The sequence below is a fragment of the Pinus tabuliformis genome, chromosome 5_1 (assembly GCF_031772625.1).
Source record: "Pinus tabuliformis cultivar Carrire ecotype Pingquan chromosome 5_1, CPIR1, whole genome shotgun sequence".
In the NCBI taxonomy this organism is placed as follows: Eukaryota; Viridiplantae; Streptophyta; class Pinopsida; order Pinales; family Pinaceae; genus Pinus; species Pinus tabuliformis.
This window is the reverse complement of record NC_142305.1, coordinates 512,209,405-512,235,055: the sequence shown is the minus strand read 5'-3', so window position 1 is coordinate 512,235,055 and position 25,651 is coordinate 512,209,405. Positions and strand designations below refer to the sequence as shown.

The 25,651-nt window shown below is 38.8% G+C and overlaps 1 pseudogene; it reads right to left on the bottom strand.

Moving 5' to 3' along the window:
- Positions 1–689: 689 nt before the first annotated feature.
- Positions 690–24,583, bottom strand: LOC149165751 (uncharacterized; annotated as a pseudogene).
- Between the last annotated feature and the right edge of the window lie 1,068 nt (positions 24,584–25,651).

Here is a 25,651-nt window from a genome sequence, read left to right as displayed (position 1 = left end):
TTCGGAAGATACAAGATGATTGACACAAGAAACAAGTAAATGCTACTCCATTTTTGATTGACAACACTTTTACAATAAAATTGGCAAAAAATCCTAAATTCCATAATCAAATGAAACACATCAATATGAAGTACCATGTGATTCAACATCATAGACATGCAAGACCATTTAATTAATACATTGTCCAAAGCACATGGAAGAGAATTAAAAAAAAAATACCTGAACTTACAAACATCCGAAAAGGAGAAAATGTTAGATACATAATCATTGATATCATGGCATATTGTAAATATTAATTAATTTTAATTAATTCAGGACGAATTTAAAGAATTATAAGTGAATGGGTAGAGTTATTCGAACCTCCAGCAAGATGAACCAAATATCACTTCTCAATCAATTTATATATGGCTCACATCAATAAAGACTTTTAATGCGTGAAGTTATTCATCTTTGACCTGTCAAGTAAGAGAGATACTTACATGTATAAAAATGATTTTTTTAGCTACGATAAAACAATGAATAAGATTCAGCAAAACATTTCAATCATTTCATATACATTATGTTGAGCAACGAAGGCACATCCATTATTTCTGTCAAAATACTTTATTTGAACCTCTTGGAAGATGAACCAAATGTTACTTTTCAATAAATTGATGTAGGGCTAACATCAATAAAGGCTTTAATGCGAAATCATTCATCTGTCACATCTGTCAAGTGAGACAGAGTTACATGTAAAAAGATGTTTTTTCTATCAACAAAAGGCCTATCCATGATTTTTGTTTTCCTTATTTTGCAAATGTTTTATTTTTGTTTTGACAACAGTGTACCTTTGTTCTACTACATTGGCATCCATAAGCACCAGATTGCACCTGATAAAGCAATTTTATCTCTGAATATAATAACCATGGATACATTTAACCAATACTTGAGTCCCAATTCCATTCATAGTCTGTTCTACATGTCAACGATTATTTCTCCACATTGTGAGCTGGCAAACGCTCTTTAGCCCTGCACAGTCCAATTCAAACATGATTAAACTTTGAAATGGTATTGATAGTACTGCATTCATGTCCATAAGCAAGCTTTATTGTGAATTCACAACCCGTTTTTCATTTCAACGATTCTTTCTCCACATTGTGAGCTCACAGATGCTTTTTAGCCCTGCAGGATACCCTGTGAGAATTCACCAGCCAACAGCATTTGGTTGATAAATTCAACTGAAGCCCTTCACAGAAGCTTTTTGTTTAGTTTTGGGTTTGCTTCCGCTTTGGGTTCAATTCTGAACTTGGATTTCGATTCACCCCACTTGGTGAAGAGACAGGGTTCTCCTGTGAATTTAGCTCATTTTGTTCAACCGGCGTGTGATTCTGAGCAGAGGATTCTCATCTGAAAGCCCTAATGTGCATCCATGGATACTGGGTTCTCCACAAAAATTTGCACTATCCTTCATTAGATTCCTGTCTTGCATGGCTTCTACCACGGAGCATTCAGCATTGACCAAGTCCTCAATGGGCCATTTTTCTCCAATTGAAGAGTGGAGATTTGTTGCTGGATAAACTCAGATTCTTCTAGTTCTCCGTGGAAGTACATCATGTTAGAATATTGACCCTCCCTTTCACTAACTTGAGATCGTCCAGGAGTGCTTGAGGAATTTGACCTGATGCTATTATACTTTTGGAAGGCAGGACCATTGCTTCTCTATAAGGGCTAAAGCTCACTGATGCCCATGGAGCAGTAGTCATAGATGGTAAACATTCACTTTCAGAGTTCATGTAACGCAATTATTTACTGGATATATTTTCCTTCATAGCCGTATTTTCTATCAATTCCTTGCCACTTACATCACTCGAAGGGCAGTCCACTTCTAGTTTAGCGAGATCGTCGTTGGTGTTCATGGAGGTTACTTTGCTTGCTTTAGTGGAATTAGGATTGCTGGGCAAAGCTTCGCTGAAAAAGCCCTTGGAAAATATTTGACTGAATGTAATGCCTGGATTTCCACTGATAGAAAGTGACTGTATGACGCAACAAGTTTAGATAACTTTTTGTATCCAAGATGCTTGACATCAAGAACCTTTCCTGTCTGCTCTTCAAATTTACGACGTTGATGGCCCAACTGGAAACCCTGTGAGAATTCACCATCCAACAGCATTTGGTTGATAAACTCCCTGAAGTCCTCCGCAGAAGCTTTTCGTTTTAGTTTTGGGTCTGTTTCGGCTCTGGGTTTAATTCTGGATTTGGATTACGATTCACTCCACCTGTTCAAGACAAGGGGTTATTCTGTTTATTGACCTCATTTTGTTTGCAATCGAATCTTATCCCAAGAAAAAGCACTACTTTCTCCCCTGTTCTTGCTGTGAAGTGGATCAACAAGAGGGATGTTATGACCTGCTTGTGCTTCTGAGCTGGAAGACTCAAACCGTGGAGAATTCCAATACTGAGTTCTCCACAAAAAATTGCATCTTCCTTCATTAGTCTCATGTTTTGCATGGCTTCTGCCATTAGGCATTTGGCATTGACCGAGTTCTCAATGAGATCATTGCTCTGCGACTAAAGAGTGGACATACGTTGCTTGATAAAATCGGATCCTTTTAAATCGCCATGGAATGACGCTGTGCCATTGATTGACCCTCCTCCCTTCCACTAACTTGAGATCCTCCAGGAAAGGTTGAGGAAACTGACTTCATGTTATTATACTCTTGGAAAGCAGGACAATTTGCTTATGTATAAGTGCTAAAGCTCACTGATGCCTGGAAGCCAGTAGTCACGGATGGTCGCCATTCACTTTCAAAGTTCATGGAAGGCAATTGTTCGTTAAATATATTTTCTTCCGAGCCCTGTTTTTAACAATTACTTGCCCCTTCGACTACTCGAATGGCGGTTACGTTTCTACTTTCGCTTTGCTGACAAAGCCTGGGGTAAATATTTGAATGAATTTCGCATTGTCCACCGACAGAAAGTTACTGTATGACGCAACCAGTTTAGACAGATTTTTGTATCCAAGATGGTTTACATCAAAATTGTTAGTCACAACCACTTTATTGTTTGCCCTTTTATTCTTAGTTACAAGATTCATCTCAACTCTGGTTTTATCAAGCTATTAAATCTTTTTTCACTCCAAAATAGACTTGGTATGTTAAGAGATTTAATCTCTCTTAGTGCTTGGTAGATTTGGAATTAAGATGGATCAATGTAGGTTTTTTATTTTTTATATATAATAATTTAAAGATAAATAAAAATCTAAAACTATATAAAAAAGGAAGCAATGGATAATTTAACAGCTACTTTCCTTTGAGCTTTGAGGTGAAAAAACCCTAATGATCAGGTGGTCATGAGGTAGGCGGTGCGGGAACCAAAAAATACAGTGAGCGACAGACACTGAAAACATGAACCAGCGGCAATGACAGAGGAAGGAAGAAGGGGAGAGATCCCCTCCTATCGAAATGCAGCAACAGGGGAAGACCAGAACAACAGCAACTAGGCGGAAGAAACAAAAAAACTAGGACCTGTCCTTGGAGCACGATGGCAGGCAGGCGACAGAGGCAAGTGTTTACCATGTGTGGCGGAGAAACCAAGATTCATAATCTCAATGAACAAACTGGAGTGATACAGAAGCTATATGAAAGATCATGCGCTAATCTGCAAATTCATCGGAGTTTGGCCGATGGAAAAGGACCTCACCAGATGGATCCAACAAAAATGGCAACCCCGAGGCCATATCGAGCTAACACTGGGAGCAAAAGGCTTCTTCACAGTGATTTTCTCGAACCTACAAGATAAAGAAAGTGTTTGAAAATGGTCCATATTTCCATTATAATGTGGGACTATTTATGAGACACTGGGAGGAATGTTATAACCCAGATAAAAAAAAAAATAAAAAATCTTAGCAGCCCCGGTATGGGTAAGGTTGTTCGGATTACCAATGGACTTCTGGGATCCTGAAATCTTAGAGGGAATAGGAAATACAATAGGCAGCTTTGTTAAAATAGCTAAAACTACAAAAAAGGGAAGATACACTTCATATGTTAGAATTTGTGTCTATATGAATATCGCTGACCCTATTCCAGATACAGTCGAGTTTGAGTATCATAAGGAAGTATGGCAACAAACCCTAGACTATGAGCACATATCTTTCTGATGCAGAAAATGTCATGAGTATGGACACCTGTACAAGGAATGCCCACTCACAATAGAAGAAGAGGAGTGAAGAAACAAACATCAAAGGAAAAATCAAGAAGACCAGGGAGGGTTCCAGGAAGTAAAAAGCAAAAGAAGACATACAAGAGAGAATCCTAGTGAAGGAAGGAAAGAAAAACAAACCCAGCGAAGCAACACAAATAACTTTGAAATCCTACAAGAAGAAGAAGAAGACAATGAGGCCCAAACAATGGATTATTAGGAGAAAAGGAAAAGGAAAGCAACACAAGTCAAGGCAAATCACAGACTAAGAGAAAGGCACAAAGTGAACCAATAGAAAAGGAGGAAAAGGAAGCGGGGGAGAAAATGGAAAACGCAAGAATGGAACTTGACACAAGCAGGGGAGAAGAACTAAGTACGGAAGAAGAAGTATTGCGGAAACATCTAGATGAATGGAGACACCTGGATGAAAGATTCATTCCAGAAGAGCAAAAAAGAATCTATAGAGAAACGTTCCAACAGTACCAAGCGAAACAGGGATAGGAAAAATTGGAAATGGTACAACAACTAGGCCTCCAACAGCATAATACTCAAGACCAACAAAGCAAAACAAAAGGCAGGAAAAAAAGAGGCAGGAGGAATACACAGGAATCGATTCAGATCATGGGAGAAATGCTAGTGAACACTGGAAAAGTAGTGCCGCTCTCGGCGATATTCCATCAGCTAAATCAAGTACCCCAATGATAATCACATCCTGGAATATAAGAGGCTTGAATAGTAAAGGCAAACAGAGACACTTAGCGGATAGGCTAAGAAAAGAAAAACCCCAACTAATGTTGGTACAGGAAACAAAAATCTCAGGAAGGAAAATGGAGGAAATCCTGAACAAAATCAAACCGAAATATGAATGTATGACCATAGATGCGAAAGGTAGCGCGGGAGGCATCGCAATACTATGGAACCCAGAAATCTTAGCAGACTACTGGATAGGTATGAAAAGAATACTCACGGGGAAGTTCAGGTTAATAGGAAATAGAGAGTGGTTCCTAGTATCGGCAGTGTATGGGCCGCATACACCAGCGGAAAGAGGAAGCTTCCTCATCCAACTACAACAGTTAGGAAACCTGCATAAAGAAAAGTTGTGGTTGATAGCAGGAGAGTTTAACATAACATCAAAAGATGAGAAGAAAGGAGCACTACAAAGAGAAGAGCCAGAAATGGAGAGATTCAGGGACCTTTAGGTAGAACTGAAGATGGTCGATATACCAACAATAAATGGAAAATACACATGGAACAATCGACGAGGAGGGAGTAGACAAATCGCATCAAGGCTAGACAGATTCATAGCAACAGAACACTTCATAGGAAAAGATATCTTCTATGAAGCATCAATTCTCCCATGTCTAGGGTCAGAGCATTGGCCCATCAAATTAGAAATTGCCATGAACCAGTAGAACCAGAATAGACCTTTTAGGTTCGAGGCATTCTGGTTGAGAGATCCCAACTTCATAGAAAAAATGAAGAACTTGTGGGAGTAGACTGAGATGGATGGAAGAAAAAAATAAAATGCACACTCTCCAACTCAAATTAAAAGATCTAAAAGGAAAGATAAAGAAGTGGAATAGAGAAGAATTTGGAAATATCCAAAAGGAACAAGAAACGCTCCAAATAACGATGAAAAGAATCCAACAAAAAATCATAGATGAATGGAGAAGTGAAGAATTGGCAGAAGAAGAAGGACTGGTGCTAAATAAACTGGAGAAAACAAGAAAACAAGAGGAAATCTTATGGAAACAAAAATCGAGAATTCAATGGCTAAAAGAAGGGAAGAGAAACATGAAATTCTTCCATAAGGCAACGCTGCAACACCGACAGCAAAACATAATATTCTCCCTAAAAGACAACCAGGGCAATAGGATAATACAAAGATCAAAAATGGAAAATTTGATGGTACAACATTTCAAAGAGATCCTGACAGAACGCAATATTAGAAGGGAGGTTGACATTGAAAGATTTAGTCAACATATCCCCAAATTGGTGACTAGAGACCAGAACTTGGCACTCCTAAAGATAATAAAGAAAGAAGAGGTGGAAGAGGTAATAAAGAAGATGGCAAAGAATAAAGCACCTGGGCCGGATGGCTTCACTGCAAAATTCTATCAAGCCACGTGGAACTTCATGAGTCAGGATATAGTGAATGCAATAGAAGAGTCCCGATGCACCAAAAGAATGCACCCGACCTTAAATGCTACCTTCCTAGCTCTGATACCAAAGATAGAGAACTCAGAAGAACCACAAGGGTTCCGGCCGATAGTGCTCTGCAATGTCATATATAAAATCCTAGCCACTATAATGGTGAATAGACTAAAACCAATACTACCAGAATTGATATCCCAGGAACAGACGGGGTTTATCAAAGGCAGACAGATAATTGATGGCATAGTAGTAGCACAAGAAGTAATCCACTCATTGAAGAATTCAAAAACCGAAGGCATGCTGATAAAACTAGACCTAGTTAAAGCGTATGACATACTTAGTTGGGGATACCTCCAATAAATCCTAAAGGCATACGACTTTGAGGACAGGTGGGTAAATTGGGTAATGTCAATGATCAACACGGCAGTTATGTCAACACTATTAAATGGGTCACCAACAGAAGCCTTCAATCCAGGACTCAGATGGCAAAGAATAAAGCACCTGGGCCGGATGGCTTCACTGCAGAATTCTATCAAGCCACGTGGAACTTCATGAGTTAGGATATAGTGAATGCAATAGAAGAGTCCCGACGCACCCGGCCTTAAATGCTACCTTGCTAGTTCTGATACCAAAGACAAAGAACTTAGAAGAACCACAAGGGTTCCGGCTGATAGTACTCTGCAACGTCATATATAAAATCCTAGTCACTATAATGGTGAATAGACTAAAACCAATACTACCATAACTGATATCCCAGGAACAGATGGGGTTTCTCAAAGGTAGACAGATAATTGATGGCATAGTAGTAGCACAAGAAGCAATCTACTCATTGAAGAATTCAAAAACCAAAGGGATGTTGATAAAACTAGACCTAGTTAAAGCGTATGGCAGACTTAGTTGGGGATACCTCCAACAAATCCTAAAGGCATATGGCTTTGAGGATAGGTGGGTAAACTGGGTAATGTCAATGATCAACACGCCAATTATGTCAATACTATTAAATGGGTCACCAACAGAAGCCTTCAATCCAACCAGAGGACTTAAGCAGGGAGAGCCGTTATCCCCGTTCCTGTTCATCCTTGCAGCAGACGGACTAGGAAGACTAATAAAAGCTAGAGTGCATAGCGGACAACTGAAGGGATTATGAATATAGGAAAATGACCTACCTCTAACCCACCAACAATTCGTTGATGATGTTATGTTATATGGTCAGGCAACACTCAAAGAAACAAAACAAATAATGGAAATTCTCACAAAATTCACTGAGGGCTCGGGAACAGAAATAAGTAAAGAAAAATCGGAAATTTATTTCTTCAATACTCAAGCTTCCTCCCAAACTTTCTTGGCAAGAACCATGTGTTTCAGAGTCGGGAAATTCCCTACAAAGTACTTGGGCATCTTGTTAAACGAACAACAGAACAGAGTGGCTAATTGGGGAATCTTGATAAGCAAGATGCAAAAGAGAATGCAAAACTGGACATTTAGGGCACTGAACATCCCGAGCCGCATAATCCTGCTCAAATCGATGCTCCAATCCATACCGATTTATCAACTGACCAGCCAAGCTGCACCCAAAACAATCTGCCAGAAAATGGTAGATATGTTTAAAAAATTCCTTTGGCAAGGGTTGAGTAAGATAAAAAAATGGGCGCTGCTATCCTGGAATTGGTTAAGTAAATCACTAAAAGAAGGAGGATTAGGCCTGAGAGACCCATACATCCAGGTAATGGGGGCAAAGTTGTGGTGGCGCTGGATACAAGGAGGCGAAGACCTATGGAAAAAACTATGAGAGAAAACATATGAGACACCCAGGTCTCCAGAAAGTAAATTGAGAAGCCAAACTGAGAGGAAGGGCTCGACAATCTGGAACTTGGCAAGAGCCAATAAGGAATTGATCAATGAGCATAGTTTCTGGGAATTAAGAGAAGGGGACAAAGCGAAATTCTGGGAAGAGGCGTGCAACAAAGAGAAAAACTTAACCAACAGCCCCTACTCCAAGAGATTACCAGTTCACCATCCAAACAGAGGGCGACACAGTACGTAACTACTGGAGCCCAGAATTGGATGGCTATTGGAGGAAGTGGAAACGAAAGGAAAACTGGAAAGAAGCACCTATAGAAGCTAATTGGAAAATATATGAAAAGGAAATGGATTCAAGGAAAGTAGCAGTTATAGAAGGGACAGACACCCTAAGGTGGGGAAACAGAATCAAAGGTATGTTCAAAGTCGCAGAGGGATACTATTTAAAAGCAGGATTCAACAAACATATAGAAACAAAAAATGGGAAAATATATGGGAAACAAAAACATGGCCGAAGGTGACATTCTTTACCAGGATATTGAGCCACAGGAGAGCGCTAACATGGGACCAGCTGAGGAAAAAAGAAATGCATGGCCATCACGATGCACCCTTTGTCGAGAACAGGAAGAAACCATGGAACATCTAACCAACGAATGCATGGTCAGCAGCAACCTGTGGAGACAGCATCAACAGCTCTTTGAAATCAGTGACAGAGACATAAACAACATGAAAATAACGATTGAAAATTGGAGAAACAAACCTTACCAGAACCCAATCCTGAACAAAGCGTGGAACCTATCTTTAGGATTCGTCCTGTGGAACATCTGGAAAGAGCGAAACTGACTGATCTTCAAGGAGGATGGCAGAGCAAAGAATGGGATATGGAACCAAATCATCCAGAATATAAGAGAGATCATCCTCACAGAGAAGTGGTACAAGGAGGATTGGAAAAGGATCAAACAGAGACAAGAATAATGACATGATTGCAACTAAAGCCTAGTATGACAAACATGATAGCAATGAAACACTACAATAACGAGGTGGAAGAGGTTAATCACTACAGAAATCCTCAACAAAGGTTCATCAAGTTGAATTTTGACGGGCTCGCAAAAGGAAACCCAAGAGAAGCAGGGATCAGTGGAGTATTCAGAGACAACAGGGGAACGACGCTCAGGATCTACGCAATGGACTGCGGCCACACAACAAATAACGAAGTAGAGCTTCATGCTTTGAAAAGAGGGCTAGAAATTGCCATACGAGAGGAATATAACAAGCTTCAGGTAAAAGGAGACGCGAAACTTGTAGTGAACATAGTCAAGCAGTTTCAGCAAGGAACACCAGTGAAAAAAATTAGTAGTAGTTGGAGAACCACCTGGTTGGTGAAGGAGATAAGAAAACTACTAAAATAGCTAGCCTGCATCCTTCCCACCCATGTGAGAAAAAAGGGAAATGAACCAACTCACAGTCTAGCGAATTGAGGTTGCGGGAATAAAGGAAGGCCGTTGGATACAAGTGCGGTCGAGCTAATGTAGACGGAGGAGATGGCAAACCTGAAGCAACTTCCCTAAAAAGACAAAGCAAGAGATAAGAATACCATAGAAAATCTAGCGCGACCGGGGAGGAGTGGCCAGGAAAGGGAAGGAAGAGGACAGACGAGGGAAAGGACAAACACGGGGAATGAAGTGAGTAGACAGGCAATATGGTAGATGACGGAGTAGTACAGAGAAGGTACACCTCCCGAGAGTACGGGGGAGGTGACGGATGAGAATGACAGTGAGGAGGGCAGGGCAGAGAGTAGGTGGGCGGGCAGAAGTATGACACCAAGTGGCAGAACAAGGACAGTCGTAACACGACAAGAGCAGCCGGGAGAAAGTGGGGATTAATGAGAGGCAACGGTAGAAAGGACAGAAGGGCAACATCCTGAGATGAAGGTGAAGGGATCCGTGCCAGTAACAAAGCCAGACAGGTGGTGGTTAAGACAAGGGACAGGAGGAAGAGAGGGATAAAAATCAACGAAAATAAGAATATAGTAAATTGCATGCAAACGAAGACGAGGAAAGCTGACGAGAAGGAAGGTGGAAAAAGAGAGAAGACACGGGTGGTCGAAGGAAGACAAAACAGATTGGCAAGTTGGTATGTTGCCCTCTCGTTCCATACTCCTGTTAAATTCAAAAGTATTCTCATTAGGAAAATAGGAAGTCTGCGTTGGAAAATGCATACGACTATATCAAAGAGTATCAAAACTTCCCGCGACAAGGGAAAAATCATCCTCGCAGAACACCTAAATTCCCTGGGGAGGGAGAGTGGGAGGAAGGGTCTCGTACCCAGGAAGGAAGAGGTCCACCTGGGGTTAAAAGCCTATAGCTTTCTCAGGAAAAACATGACCCTGGCCAGGCCTGTAGGAATGATGGGGAGCGATCCAGAAGATAAATGGAAAGAAACATGGGAGAGAAAAATCCTAAGGGTTAGAGGGATCCAGGCAATCCTGCAACATAGGGGATAGGGTAGGAGAACCGAATTCAGGAAACCTGACAGAGAGATTCTGGGGAAGAGGGAAACAAAACTGGTCCTTAGCCAAGAAGGAACCCATGTGGCTACCTAAGTTGGAAGGGAAGGGTACAGATAGATGCCAAGGGTGGAGAAAGGGAAGAAACCCACGAAAATTCCCAACCTTGGCTATCAAAAGGACCGGCTCTAAACCCCAGCAGACCAAAAACCCAATGGGAGTAGTAAACCCAAGAAAGGTAAGGAAACTGAGCAATTGGGAAATTGCGATGATTCATTATTATAACTCTGATATATGCTTTTATTTTGTGATAGGTATAGTAACATACTCGGAAAAGGACAGTGAACAGAACAAGAACATCAAGAAAAAGACAGCTACATCAAGACAGAGAACAAAATGGCCCCTAGGAAAGGACAGCGAGTAACTAAAATTGAGGAAGGCACAAGTGGACCGACGAAGAAAAGAGGCAGGAAACCAGGTAGAGAACAAATGAAGAAAATCATCAATGCCTACATGGTTGGGAATCCACCGGACATTCGAGCCTAGATAGCGAGTTGGGAGAGAGAATTAAACGACAATATCAAGCACCGAGATATCCCCATGGAAGAATGGGAAAGTATGGTGTCGGACCCAAGGAACACTCGGGGAAGACATTCCTTATTTAGGCAGACTATCCAACAGTACTAGGTAATGAAAAATGTGGTGGCACAGGCTATGACACTACATCAAGAGTAAATGATAGACAAAGGAGCAGAGGAGCAGGAGAAGAACAAGGAAAAGGACTCAGCCAGGGCGGAGCTACTCAGGGAGATAGCGACAATTCAGATCCAGACCTACCGAAACAGTCTGGCCCTGGGTAGAATTGAACAGACTCTCAAAGACCTGAAGTGGAGAATAGAGTAGAGGAGTGAGATGCCAGGATCAAGCGCCAAGGCGCCATCCCCAGTAATATCATCCGATGAGGAGTGAAACAGAGATCCAATGTGATAGCAAAGTCTTTTTTCTTTTTGATGAAATGCGTTTACATGTTTAAGTTTAAATTACGTTCTAGGAACATCAATATAGAGAGTGAAAACTATGATGTTAGATGGATAGCAATAAACCTCTTTAAGTTTTGGACAAGGTTTAATGCTGACAGGTGGTTATCTGGTTTCCTTCGAGCAGGTAAGCCACCTGGAGCAAATGGTGGATAATTTTTTTTGAAAAAGGAATATAAATAGAGATCTGCGAAGTTTACAAAAAAAAGAAGGAAGCAATGACTTTATAGTAATGTTCTTTGCAAAATCTTGTTCGACTCTAGTTGAATCTCAATTCAAGATCATTTTATAAGGCTATTTACCTATAAATGCCTTTATAAGATCTCAAATTATTAAAACTAAATTCTTACTAATATCTATATATATATATATATATATATATATATATATAATAATTTAAAAGTAGAAAAAAAAAACATAAAATTATGAGAATCGTTTGTGAAAGTATATTTCATTGGATCAAAAATCTACTTGATGTTTGATCAAAGCAAAGTTTCCAAATTAGAATATATTTTTAAATTCTATCATAAAAAAATAAAAAAGATAGTATGGAAATGCCTCTACACATGCTCATTAGCTTCCACTGTATCAATATTAGCAATTTTTCAATAAAATTACCACTTACTTTGCAAAGCATATCAGTTATACAATCTGTCTTACAGAATAAACACAAACAAACTCTTATAACAATATGAGCAATATCATTCTTACAAGTGGATAGAAAATTTTATAATTATATAAAAAAATCGTTGGAATTGGTTCATAAAGTTTTGAACTTTCAAAACTAAATTATATATATATATATATATATATATATATATATATATAGTTTAAAGGTAAACCATAACAAACAAAAAAACAAACTATATATATAGAGTAAACAAAAACAAAAATTGGTGAAAAGATGTTGTTTTAATATGAAACCATACAAAAGATAAAGTACAAGTAAACTAAATTTCATAGATGATACTACAAAATTTTCCATGTTTCTATGACAATCATTTGAAAGGAAGAGACATTAAATGACTAACATGGCAACTCAGCCTTCCAACATAAGAGGGGACAGGGCAACACCATTCAGCATGGTAGAAGTGATAGCGTGTTATTGTTGTTATTGATCATGGGTTTAGATTGGACAAACATGTAATGAATCACAGGAGAATCAGGCCATGGTAAAAAAAATGAGAGGTGTAATGGAAAGTCATACACAAATAAACATTTTCATGATAGAGGATAACAATAAAAAGCAAAATTTTTGGTTTGAAAAATTATATTTGCATAAGAGATAATTAATTCTACACTAATAAAGCAAAATTTATTTCAAAAAATATGATTTAGACTTACATTTATCAATAATACCCCGTTGACAAGTGAAACCATTCAGAGCTCTTTATGTGTGTAAAATTGATTTATCTTATGATTGTAAATATGCTACATGAGACAATAATACCATGAGTAAAAACTATGGATTGAATAATACCATGTGTAAAAACTATGAGTTGTGAAAACGTGGAGCCAAAACATTTACATAACACAAAAATTGCCAACAATAAATTAAACTGATTATTTTATCTCAATTTTATTTCAATTTCAATTTTAATTCTATTTTATTTTGACCAAGTCAAAATGTTAAACATTACCAGCTCCTCTGGCAGGAATCAAGCTACCTCACCCTCACTAAAAAAGAGCCTTTTGTCATTTTTTTAAATATTGTAATTATATTGAATAACTTTGGATAAGAATTTTCTTTTTGGAATTTGAAGATACAATTTCACAGAAGTTGTGATTTTTTGTTGTTTAAAATACATTTTTGAAAGCATAAATGGATTCAACGCCCTGAAAAACCTGACGCTCAAATTTTATAGATTAAACAACTTAAACTCAAGTTTTTAAAAATCTCTGTCAAATTTTAATTAAAATTAAATAGAGAAAATACCTTGAAAAAAAATTAACCTGAAAAAACCATTTCATCTTTAAATTAGACTACATCTTTTTATTTCATACTTTCAATTGAATTATAAATTTAATAATATTTAAAATAAATTTTGAAAGTCATAAAATTAAAAAACATAACTAATTAAAAATAATATATTTATTCATGAGTGTGTTATCTTTATCTTATGTTTCCAATTCAATTGAAAAATTAATAAATTTAAAAACAATAAATTTAATTCAAAATTCAAGCCATTGTTAGCTTATATTTACAATTTAAATAATAAGATTTATTTTTATTTAAAAAAAACTCATCATAATCCTATGTAAATTATATGATTGATAAGTTTATTTAAAAAAATGCAATAATAACAAAATAAGATACTTTAATGAATAAATATAACTCTAAAGTATTTTTTTTTCTTAGTAGGAAATTAGATCATGAAGATTATAGAAATAAATTTAAGGGGAGATGATATATGGATGGAAAGAAAATGTTCATGTGATTAGATTCATGTCAAGGAGATATGCTTTGCGGATCTTGAAGAAATTCAGGATGTTGGATTGTAAACCTATGTTTACACCTATGGTAATTATTTGGAGGAATATTGATGCACCAAAGCAGGAGTCAGTGGACCCCACCTTATATAGACAACATACAACTCTCTCATGTATCTGATCAACACAAGGTTAAACATTTGCTTTGCAATCAACACTCTTAGTTAGTTCATGGTGGAACCAAAGAAAGTGCATTGTATAACAACAAAGCATGTGGGGCATTTGCTTTGCATCAACTCTCTTACTCAGTGCATGGTGGAACCAAAGAAAGTGCAATGGATAACAACACAGCATGTGTTACAATACTTACGAGGTGCAATTGAGTATGGGTTGAAATATATTCAAGGTGAAGGTGTCAGGTTGATTGGCTACACTGATTCAGTTTAGGCAAGGAATGCAGTGGACCGGAAAAACACTTCAGGGTGTTGCTTCAACGTTGGATCAGGGGTTATCTCTTGGTACATCAAAAGAGTTGAAGTCTATTGCATTAATCTTTGCAGAAGCACAATACATGGTAGCAAGCGTGGCTACAAGTGAGGCCAGATACTGCGATAATCATAGTTGCGTGGAGATGACCATCATACACTGCGATAATCATAGTTGTGTCAGGCTATCTAAGAATCTAATATTCCATGATCAGTCAAAACATATAGACATATGATATCATTCATTAGGGATTGTGTACAACGTGGATTAGTTCAACTACATTATGTGACTATAGATTAGTAAGTGGCGGACATTATGATTGAAGCCTTGGTAAAAGGAAAGTTTGTTTTATTCAACGATAAGTTGGGTGTTGTGGAGAACACCTTCCTCGCTAAGAGGGAGTGTTAAATATTGTAGCTAGGACAAGTGTTCTAGTCTTGAGAGGTGTCATTAAGGCTAGGAACACAAATGAATTAATTATCTCCAAGACATATAATTTTTCTTAAGTTTCACCTAGGGAAAATGTCTTAATTATGTCAATTAGTGATTTTTAAAATATTTCCCGAGTCTAAACATACAAAAAGTGGATAATTAATTGAAATTAGTTGGGACAAGATCGATTTACCTCTAGAAGCTTGTAGAAAGTTTCTCATTTGGTATCAGCCATTGATTGGATCAAGTTAACTTCTAATCATAGCCATTCATTTGTGAATGAGAGATTATAAAGGTAAATCAGTGGGAAACATTAGAGACAGATTAGATCACAAAGATCATTTGAACTAGATGAGTTTCTAGTAAGACACCAGAAGGGTTTCAACAATAGTGATTGGGAAGAGATTTTCCGGAGTTATTCTTCATCTGAGAGACTTCCAACTTTTGAATTTCAAAGGGAGGTTTTTGTTATTGGTTTATTTTCTGCATAAGGGGTTGAGATAATTTTTTGGAATGAATTTGAGTTTTGTAGAGGAGGTACGAACTCTCCAAGAGGCAATGCGAATTTCCCGGAAGACGGATCGAATTTCCAGGAAGGAAAATTGAGCTTCAAAAGGCCACACGTGTGAGAAATGCAAGTTTGCAAGATTGTCAGAGCGAATTGTTGGAGGTAGTGCGCATTGCAGGAAAGGGGCTGAAGGGATTATTTCAATATCAAAATTGATTAGTGGAGGAGAAGATAAATATTAATGGAGCTTTGCTAGTGTGTGGCAAGCAGTTCTATTTTTACCAATAGTAGTTTTTGTTGAAGAAAATAATGAAACCCTCACACTGAAACCTGGTTTCCCCACATTGGGGTTTTCCAAGGACATTTTTCCAAAAATACTTGTGTCAATTTTGTGATTGCTTTCTTGCGTATTTCAATGCAATTTATTTTGTGAGTGGTGTTATTTATGCACTTATTCATTACTTTTAGCTAAAGAATTACTTTGTCATGTATAAGTAATAAGAATTATTAACTGAGTTAATAACACCTTCTAGGTAGCCAAAAATTTCACATGGTATCATAGCACTGAAGCATTGATTATTGTTTATTTGAGAATGAGGGTTTTGAAAGAGAAAGCAAAGGTTTTCACAGAGGTCGATTTTTATATCTCTTCATATTTATTGGGATTTATTGTTCGAGGGTTTCAGAAATGGCTTCAGCTGGTTTGAGAGATCAAGACGAATTTGATGGTTCATCAAATTTTGGTATCTGGAAATCTAGAATATTATTGTTGTTGGAGGAGCATGGAATGAAGGAGTATGTAATGACAATTGTTGTTGTACCGATAGATCCAATGTAGTTAGTGACCTACTGCAAGGAGATGCCAAAGCTAGACATATTATCTAAGACAGGGTTAAAGATCACATCTTTCCTCATATAGCATAAATGGATAAGTGCAAGAACATGTGGGATTCCATCTTGAAGTTGTTCCAGAATGCTACTGTGAACAAGAAATTGATCCTCAAAGATAATCTAAGAAACACTAGACAAAACAAGGGAGAAAGAATTGTCAGTTATCTCACCAGGATCAGACTAGTCAAAGACGAGTTAGTAGTTGTTGTTGAAGAATGGAGGGCAATGGTGTTTACTAATATTCTTCACACTTGATAACAATTTGTGATGCACTTACAATTTATCTTCTTCTACTTATTAGTGTGTGTGTTTCATCAAATTGCTACCAAAACAAAATAACAAGAACACAAAGTTTGGCTCTCTGCCAGGGACAAAACCTCTCCACTCTTGAGAGGAAAACCCTTGGAAAGTTTTCTCTTATTGAAGCTTCTTATTTGAACAATTTTCAAACCCTAGACCCTTGACTAGGATATCCTCCAAGCATAAGTCAAATCCTTCATCTTTTTTCACTATAACTTCCAGGCATGGACCTCTATCTTCCAACACTTCATTCTGTTTTAATTGATGGTAAGTCTGGGTATGCTTGCTCTAGAAGACATGCCTTTGATGAGTCCTTTCCTTATGATGATCCCTTCACTCTCTTAGCCAACCAATGAACTTTTATGACTGTGATGGGAGGGTTGTCATGACAATAGTAACAACCTCCTTTTCTCGCATGTGTGATTGTAATGGGCCATAGAACAACGCTCTTATCCTCACTTTTCTTCCTTGGTCCTTCACTTGAGTGGGAGGCCTTTTAGGCCTATATTTCTAGGCCAAACAAGGTAAGTGGTGGTGCTGATATGGTGCCATTGTTATGATGCAGGGAGCCTCACTTATCCTCGTACGTGTGCCCGTTGATGCCCTAGAAACTGTCTTCTTACCTTTGCTATTCTTCCTCCTTACTTTGTTGTATCTTGGAGACCCTTTTAGACTTTCTTCCCTTCACTTTGTCTCTGCTACTTCCTTTGCAAATTTCAGAGATGATTTAGTGCATTTATAGAGGAGTGGACAACCTCTATAAATAGAGGTTTTTCCCTTCTTTTTAGGTCGACTTGATTGTTTCATCATAATTAATCTTTTATTCATTATTTCGCTGCTTGGAGACTTCGTTGAGGCTAGGAGAGGATTTGACTTGAGTTGGAGGTGTTCCCATGACCTTGTCCATTGAAATACATGATGTAAATGCCCTCAAAGGGTCTCATCATAATTACATTTTGACTTTGACTGTCTAAAAGCACTTTAAAATGTGCTTGACCTATTTTGAATGAGCAAGAAACTCATTGACAAATAATATAAAAATCATTTCTCTTTTCTTGAATAAATACAAATATCAAAATTACATTTATAAAGACCTAGCCTAGTTACATCTTCTTCAACACTCCCTCTTAACTAGGGAGGTATTCATAAACCATTACAAGGTGTTTGACAATTTTCAATCTTGAAGAATTCACATAAGAGAAACCGAATTTGCAATCCCTCTGTTATAGCATCATATCCATTAGCATTGTCATAATGCAAGGCCTTCACTAACAACTCCATCTCATCATGAGATCATGAGCTACAGTGCTAGCGAGACCAATGATTTATAGACACCTTCATCATTGTCTCTCAAGGTACATACCGACCTGTGTGTTCTTCTAGTATGACCTTCTAGGAGTATTCTTATCTTGGGTTCCCAACCCTCAAAGAATATCGATCCTCTTGCCTACTCTTATCTTGGATGCCCCACACATCCTCAAAGAGTATCGGATGCCAGATGATTATCCGATCCTCCCATTCTTTCTTCCCAAGTGAAGACAAGAATGTAGTGTCTATCTTGTGTCTACATTTCCATTCATGGCCTTCATCTAAACTTACGACTATTAGTCCTGGTCTAGTGCATGACCCATGAAATGGAAAAACACAATTGTCACTCCTTTGTAATCAAGGGTGATCCAAAACTCCCTCTTGATCAGGGACTTGTCAGAGCTCCCTCTTAACTAGGGACTCTTTCATTCATCATCAACTTCTTCTTTGGGGGTCCTTTAGCTGCTGGATCTCCTTCCTTCTTTGATGTGATGAAGTCTTTGTTTGAACTTCTTCTAGGTAGGGAAGCATCCATTGATCACTTTCCTTCCCGGTTTGTCATGGCATTGCTTCCTTCGTGAAAGTGGCTTTCTTGTCATTCATCACATTTTCTTGTCATCTTGGCTACTCTTTTGTCATCTTGTCCATGCTTCGAAATACTCTCCTCATGGATGCTTTGTTGTACTTGCTTGTTTACATGCTCTGACCCAATAGTCCATCATGACTTCATCCTGATATTGCTTCAACATTTCCTTTCCTTTTGTTGGATGGCTTCTTCATCACGACATCTTTATAGAGTAGAATCAATTATCTACACCTTTTATATATCTAAGGCCTTCATAGGTGTCAAGGGTCCTTTCTTCCTTTATCAGAGTTGTCTTGCCTTCTTTCGGGAGATATCTTCAAAGTATCTTGTCAGATAGTGATTCTCGGTGATTATGGTGTTCTTTTGCATGCTTGATCCCTTTCTTCATTTGCTTCTTATCAAATAGATAGGTCAACCATTCAATTGTTCTTGTGAGAGCATTCCTTCATCACTTGCTTCTTGGACTTGTCAGCGTTTCTTCTTGCTTTTTAGTGAGCAATCTTATACTCCTTATGTGAGCATATTATTTTGTTCACCTTCATAGCATTGTAGTACATGCCTTCAAGCATTTCCTTGGTGAAAGAGATTCTTTCATACTTGATCATGCTATAGAACTATTCCCTTGACTCAATAATATACAAATGATAACATGACTAAACTTTGATGCATACATACCTCATCTTGATTCTCCTTTGATTATCCGTTGGTGTGGCCCTTCTTGCTTCATCTTAGCTTGCCTGCATATCATCCTTTTCTTGAATCCCATGAATGGGATTCCCAATGAGACATGCTCTTTGGTTCATGAACCTTCTTTTGAAGATTCCAACATAGGATCTTAGAGACCCTTGCCTTGCAAATGTTTCCTTTCTTTTGATGATAGAGGTCTTCTAAGATTCTTAATCATGATCAATTTTTTCTTTCATCGTGGATGATGTCCTATACTAGGTATGCTCCTTCTATATGAATATCTTGAGCTATATCTACCATGCTCCTATATTCTCGAAGATATTCTACCCATGCATTTTTTATCTTACCATAGATGCTACATCTTCATGAGTATCTAGAACTCTATGTACTCCATGCTTCTAGATTCTAGAGGATAGTTCTAGCCATGCAATATTATTCTATTCCTACATGCTCCTATACTACTCAAAACTTTGAAAGAAGTCTAGAAGTAAAGAGTTTGACCTAGTCATAGTAGAGATCTGGAGGATCTTCCTTCTTTTGCTTCTTTCCTTCTTCTTTCATCTCTTGAGTTATATGAGTTTCTTCCCTCTTCCTTTTGTTATTGTTGTCCTTCTTAAGCTTAGGACAATTCCTTTTGTAGTGTCCATATTATTGGCATCCAAAACATTGGATTTTGGACATGTCTTTGTTGTTTGTTTTTCGTGGACCAAACTTGCCAAATTTGCCCTTTCTCTTGGCCATAGTAGCAAATGCTTGCTCCTTTGATCCCACATCTTCTTATGCCTTGAGTCTGGTTTCCTTTGTCTTGCACAGAGACCACATTTCACTGAGAGTGGTTGCTTCCTTCTTGGAATGTATGCTTGAGGTGAAGTTTCCCCACTCTTCAAGTAGAGCATTAAGTACTACAGTTGTCATCTCTCTGTCAGACATGACTTCCCCAAGCTCTTGAAGCTGATCTCTCATTTCAAATATTTTCATGAAGTAGGGAGCTATTCCTTCATTTGTTATCTTCATCTTGTACAATTCATTCCTCAGAGGTATTAGTTCTCTGGTTGTGGATACCAAGAATAGCTCTACTAGCTTATCATAAATTTCTTTTGATGTCTCAAATTTGGAGACATAAGGAATGAGAGAGTTTGATTGATTCTATTAGAATCCTTTGAGTGATTTTCTCATCCTTATTTACTTAGCTAAGGCTTGAGTTTGTTCCTTAGCAGGGACAGTGATATTCCCTTTGATATGTTCAAGGAGTTCATTCTCCTTGAGAAGTGGATCAGTCCTCTTTTTTCATGCAAGAAAGTTATTTGTACCTACCAATTTATTTCTTCCTTGCAAAAAGGCATTGATGTATATTCAGAAAGGGACATGTACTTACTTGATAGATTTTGATATCTAATGGATTTGCTTCCTACTTGAAGGCTTGATGGCTTGTCTTCCCTGGATCTTGATGTTATTCAAGTTGCCTTCTCCGAGTGGACTTGCTTGATGATGAGATTTGCTTGAAGACTTGTAGCTTGATGTAGGTCATGCTTCAATATGTTCTTCTTTGTAGGTGCCTTTATGTAAGGTTCTTCTTCTAGCTTTGTAGACCTCCATGATGAATGATGGATTGTAGACCCTTCTTGTTCTTGAAGTGATTGAGACTTCTAGGCTTGATGATTCAACTTTTTATATGCTTCTCCTTGATGAGTGTTCTTGAGTTTCCCTTTCCTTGATGTGTCACCTTAGCTCTGATGCCATGTTGAAGAATGGAGGGAAATGGTGTTTATTAATATTCTTCACACTTGATAACAATTTGTTATGCACTTTGACAATTTATCTTCTTGTTCTTATTAGTGTGTGTGTTTCATCAAACTGCTACCAAAACAAAATAACAAGAACATAAAGTTTGGCTCTCTGCCAGGGACAAAGCCTCTCCACTCTTGAGAGGAAAACCCTTGGAAAGTTTCTCTTATTGAAGATTCTTATTTGAACAACTTCCAAACCTTAGACCCTTGACTAGGATATCCTTGAAGCATAAGTCAAATCCTTCCTCTTTATGCACTATAACTTCCGGCACATGGACCTCTGTCTTCCAGCACTTTGTTCTTCTTTCAATTGATGGTAAGTTTGGGTATGCTTGCTTTAGAAGACATGCCTTTGATGAGGCCTTTCCTTATGATGATCCCTTCACTCTCTTAGCTAACCAATGAACTTTTATGACTGTGATGGGAGGGTTGTTATGACAGCAGTGGCAGCCTCCTTTTCTCGCACGTGTGACTGTAATGGGCCTTAGAACAACCCTCTTATCCTCGCTTTTCTTCCTTGGTCCTTCGCTTGAGTGGGAGGCCTTTTAGGCCTATATTTCTAGGCCAAACAAGGTAAGTGGTGGTGCTGATATGGTGCTATTGTTATGACCGCAGGGAGCCTCCCTTATCCTCGCACGTGTGGCTGTTGATGCCCTAGAAACTATCTCCTTACCTTCGTTGTTCTTCCTCCTTACTTCGTTGTACCTTGGAGACCCTTTTAGACTTTCTTCCCTTCACTTTGTCTGAGCTACTTCCTTTGAAAATTTTAGAGATGATTTAGTGCAGTTATAAAGGAGTGGACGACCTCTATAAATAGAGGTTTGTCCCTCCTTTTTAGGCTGACTTGACTATTTCATCATAATTCATCTTTTATTCATTATTTGACTACTTGGAGACTTCGTTGAGGCTAGGAGAGGATTTGACTTGACTTGGAGGTGTTCCCATGACCTTGTCCATTGACATACATGATGTAACATGCCCTCAAAGGGTCTCATCATAATTACACTTTGACTTTGACTCTCTAGAAGCACGTTAAAATGTGCTTGACCTATTTTCAATGAGCAAGAAACTCATTGACAAATAATATAAAAATAATTTCTCTTTTCTTGAATAAATACAAATAGCAAAATTGCATTTATGAAGACCTAGCCTAGTTACATCTTCTTCAATAGTTGTGAGAGAGAAAATAGAGGATTATGAGCTTGTGAACACTGCTCTAAATGGGTTATCAAAGCATTGGGACATGTTTGTCCAAGTGATTAATCAGCGACGAGACCTGTCTAACTGGGATCGTCTATGGAGCGATTTCACTCAGGAAGAGCTTAGGTTGAGCCTTGTTAGTGGCAACAATAGTAAAGGATAGAAGGGTGAGGATGACGAAATGTTGCTCTTGTTGGAAGGGCAAAGCCAAGGAAGGCTCAAGCAAAGGGCCTAACTCCAAGGGAGAGAAGAAAAATAAATACTTGAGTAAAATCAAGTGTTTTGGTTGTGGTCACATGGACACTATGTCAGTCAATGCCTGAACGGAAAGAAGGGTGATAAGAAGAAACACCAACAAACAACAACTTCAATGGATATTGATGAGTCTTCAAGACTTGAAGATGAGTTCACTCTCATAACTTTCTTATCTAGCTTGACCACCATAGAAGTGCAATATATTAATAGTGGGGCGTCATGTCACATGACATGATTTAAAGAGTCTTTCTCCAGTTACAAAGCTGAGGAGATAGGCTTCTAAATACAAATGGGAAACAAGTCCAAGTGTACTCCAGTTGGGACATGGGTAGTCACATTTCAGAGGGATTCAAGAAAGAGTATCCATGTTACGGATGTGTTGCACGTCCCAGGTTTAGGAGTGAACCTAATTTCATTTTCTGCTCTTTAGGATAAGGGGTATGATGTGTACTTTCGAGGACATAATGTGTATCTAAAGCATTAGGATTGGAAGTCGGTAAAAAGCATTGGGGTGACAAACAATAAGTTGTACAAGTTGCGATTAGATGCTCCAAAGGAATTGCTTAGCAACAACAATAACAAAGATATGAGACAACTATGGCATAAGAGGATGGGTCATATCCATCATGGAGCACTTAAGTTTCTCATAGAGACCATGACAAGTATTCCAGAGGTGAGTACAAAACATGATGACGTGTGCAGAGGGTACATGCTTGGAAAATTTTCAAACACAACATTTCCAAGGAGTGATGGTAGAGCCAAGGGTGTGCCAGATTTGATAAAATTCTTATATTTGTGGGCTATTGTCCACTAAGTCTCTCAGGGGTTATGAGTATTTCGTGACTTTTATTGATGACTTCTCTAGGAAGACTTGGATTTACTTCTTGAAGACAAGAGATGAAGTCTTCAGTCACTTCCAAGAATTTAAGGCTCTTGTGGAGAACTTGAAAGGAAAGAATATTAAGGTTCTTTGCACATATAATGGGGGAAATATATCAAGAAAACCTTCAAGGGGTTCTATGCTAAGGAGGGAATTCAAAGAGAATGGACAACTCCATACAACACGCAACATAATGGGGTTGTAGAATGAAAGAATAGAAAAATAGTTGGAGCAGCAAGGGACATGCTATATGATCAGAATATGCTTAGCTATCTTTGGGAGGAAGCATGTAGCACAACAATTTACATTTAGAATAAGGTCCCACACAAGGTGTTGGAAAATATTATAGCCGAGGAAGCATTTACAAGAAAGAAGCCAAAAGTTGGTCTTTTCAAGATTTTTGGCAGTGTCGCTTGTTGTCACTGTTAGCTCTGCTACATATTTTGACATTTTGAGGGTCAAATGTAAGCTTGGCCGTATGGTTCATACCCAAAAGAGGACTTGCACCAGTCATCTTTCTCCTTCTCCTTCACTCCGCTTACACCCCCATCACCCCGCTACCTCCTTTTTTCCTCTAAAACCCTGCATAAACCCGTGTTCCCTCAAGCCCCCGAGTGCGGAGCCTAAACCATCATGTAACCATGTCCACATGACCCCGCGCTCCCGTGACCCCTCCCCACCTTTAAATCATAGCCGTTAACTCTCCCACCGATCCAACGACTCCGGTCACGTTAGATAAAGTGACCTACGCAATCAAATACCCACCATTCGATCGCATCCACCGCGATCGGATGGCATTCGCTTCCCCCGCAGCCACAACATAGCGGCGCGTTAACGCGCGATGGAGGGCGGTTTTCGTCCTTTCCCCGCCGCCACGCGTCACCCTCTGAATGGTATCGCGCACCATTGTACTTTTACCACCATAGGCCCTGAAGCGGTGCGATCAATACCACCTGCTGCCGAAACCGCTATTCCCACCCGTTAACCCCCGCACGTCTCCTCTGCCCGATGACCGTTGGATCTGCCCACCTGAGATCCAACGGCTCACGATCATCTTGCTCCCGCTTCCTCCTGATACCTTCCGCCGAGCGATCCCTGCCGTCTATCCGCTTGATCCAACGACTAATTTCCTTCCTCCGTCCTGCTCGTACATCCGCCATGCAGTCCACTTGCCCTGATCATTCCGTGCACCCGAAGGACGAAGACGACCGCCTACTAGTACCCGATGCATTTCCTCCTCAACCACTGCATTCAACAGACTGTATACCCGAGAAGAAGAAGGACAAAGCTCGAGCAGATAACTCCATTCAATAGGTATGGGATTTCATCCTATATGACACTCTACCCGCCCGAGAGGACAATAGAGCATTTGAGAAAATCGGATTTATTCACTGAAGCAAGTTAATGCACCAGAAACTCCATCTTGCGGTTAAAGCGGTTGGTGGTCAATTATGACCCCTTCATCCTTAGAATGGCCGAGTGCCTTTGTAATGAAACTCTATATATACCCAGAAACAATATGTAATCAGGGTTGATGGTTGTTGTTTTGATGTAAGGTTCAACTTCTGGAGACTGTAACTACTTTGATATTTGCAGCGTCTCGTCTTCATTTTCAACTAATACAAGCTTCTTTTGCTGTTATTTGCTCACTTTCCATTTCTATTCTGTTCCAGGTTGTGCCTGATAGCAGTTTTCCTAAACTCTTGATGTTTAGCACTAGAGGATCTGTCATCCTACCTTTGTGGTTAAATCTTGGATGTATCAGTGAAAGTGTTAATAAGGTTTCTTTTCACTTAGTGACAGAGAGCTGTCATCCTATCTGTACACTAGGGAATTAGATTTGCAGACCTCTTTACTGGTTGCAGCCGACCATCACAAGGTCTTGTGCATCTACTGGTGTGGTCAGTATTCTCCATATTCACCCAATCTCTGAACTGTGAGTAATTAGTGGTCTAAAGCCTTGTAGTCTGGGGGTGTTCACGCATGTCTGGAGTTAAACATAGTAGAAGTGGTTATCTGGCTTGAACAAGCATCATTCCTTCCATTCATCTATTTCCAACATTAAGTTGAGTTTGTAATGTTCCCGAGCATCTCCGAGCTACAACCTAGGAGAGTTTCTTGGGGTGATAACATTAATTGGTGTCGTTGCCGGGGAGAGGAGATTGAAGCTCAGCTTCCCTAGGAGAATGAAACAGATCCAACTTTGATGATAGACAAAGTCTGGACAC